The sequence below is a fragment of the Cricetulus griseus genome, chromosome 2 (genome assembly GCF_003668045.3).
Source record: "Cricetulus griseus strain 17A/GY chromosome 2, alternate assembly CriGri-PICRH-1.0, whole genome shotgun sequence".
Taxonomy (NCBI): Eukaryota; Metazoa; Chordata; class Mammalia; order Rodentia; family Cricetidae; genus Cricetulus; species Cricetulus griseus.
The window spans coordinates 12590232-12592024 of NC_048595.1; positions in this window are offsets into that span (position 1 = coordinate 12590232).

Sequence of the window (1793 nt, forward strand, 5' to 3'; positions counted from 1 at the left end):
CCTAAGCCTGCACAAGTGAAGAAATGACTGCCACATATCAGCATTCCCATTGTGGTGGAGTATCTGTTTCCCTGTTTCTTGCTTTAAAAATATTTATTCATACAGCGTATGTAGATGGATTTTCTTTGGGCCACCATTACACACACACACACACACACACACACACACACACACACACACACACAGAGGACACAGAGACTTGTTATTGATTATGAAAGCTTGGCCTTAGCTTAGGCTAGCCTTTCTAGCTCTTATAACTTAAATCAACCCATTTATACTAATCTAGGCTTTGCCTCGTCTTTTTACATCTTGCACCTCCTGTTTCCTCTCTGTGTCCTAGATTCATCTCTGTCTCTTTGTCTGCCCAGAAGTCCTGACTAACCTCTACCTGCTCAGTCATTGGCCATTCAGCTCTTTTATTAAACCAATCAAAAGGAGCCTTGGCAAAGACACATCTTCACAGTGTACAAAAAGTTTATTTCACAACAAATTTATTTTTTGTGTATGGGTAGTTTTTTTTTTCATCCTTTTTAAAAATGTGCATTAGTGTTTTGGTCTTTGTGTGTCTGTGTGAGGGCACGGAATCCCTTGGAACTATAGTTTCAGACAGTTATGAGCTGCCATGTGGGTGCTGGGAATTGAACCAGGGTCCTCTGGAAGAGCAGTCAGTACTCTTAACTGCTGAGCAGTCTCTCCAGCCCCATGTATGGGTGTTTTGTCTGCATGTATAACTATGTGTGCCCAGTGTTGGTGGAGGCCAGAAGAGGGCATATAGGATCCTGGACCTGGAGTTAAGGATGGAAGTGAGTGCTGAGGTTTGAACCCCGGATCCTCGGGAACAGCAGTCAGTTCTCTTAGCTGTTGACCCATCTCTGCAGCCCTATTCTTTGCTTTTTTGAAATACTGTCTAACTGGGCCGTGGTGGTGCACGCCTTTAATCCCAGCACTCTGGAGGTAGAGGCAGGCAGATCTCTGTGAGTTTGAGGCCAGCCTGGTCTACAGAGCAAGTTCTAGGGCAGCCAGGGCTACATAGAGAAACCCCATCTCAAAAAAAAAAAAATTAAAAAAGAAAAAGAAATAGGGTCTCATATAGCCCAGGTTGGCCTCAAACTTCCTGTGTAGCTAGGATGACCTTGAACCCCCGATGTGCCCAGGGCTCCACACATTTGAGGTAAGCCCTCTACCGACTGCATTTCATCTTCAGCCCCGTTTACTTATTGTGTGATGAGTCACCCCAAACTTCATGGTGTAGGACAAAGAACAGTGGGGACAACTTGCTTCTCCTCTGTAGTGCCTGGGGCCTCAGTGGGGATCATTTAAAGGCTGGGAACTCACTCAGTAGCTGGTACTGGAACCCTCTGGAGGCGTCCTCACTCATGTGTCCCACAGTTGATGCCAGCTGGGTGGGGACTCAGTTGGGTGGCTGACCAGAGTGCCTGCAAAGGGCTTGCTTAGCTGAAGGGGTTTCTCTCACTGTGGTGGCCAGGCGTGGTCAAGATTTCAACCTTAGCTGCACTAGAGAGTTCCGATGAACATGGTGAGCCACCCACAGCCTACTCTAAGCCAGCTTCCTGAACCACACAGTATCTCTTCTGCTGCCTCCATGTGTTACAAGCTGTCTGCAGTCTGCCTCGCTGTAGACTTAGAGTTTCCCTCCATGAGCATCCCAGGGCCATGAAAGCTGGGGTGAAGCATGTGAGACCCTAGGGCAGTTCAAAGGTCTCCATCAGCCTTCTTGTCTGTCTCCATGCCCCCCCCCATTGTTTTCTGTTTTCAGTCATGTTTGTAGCTGG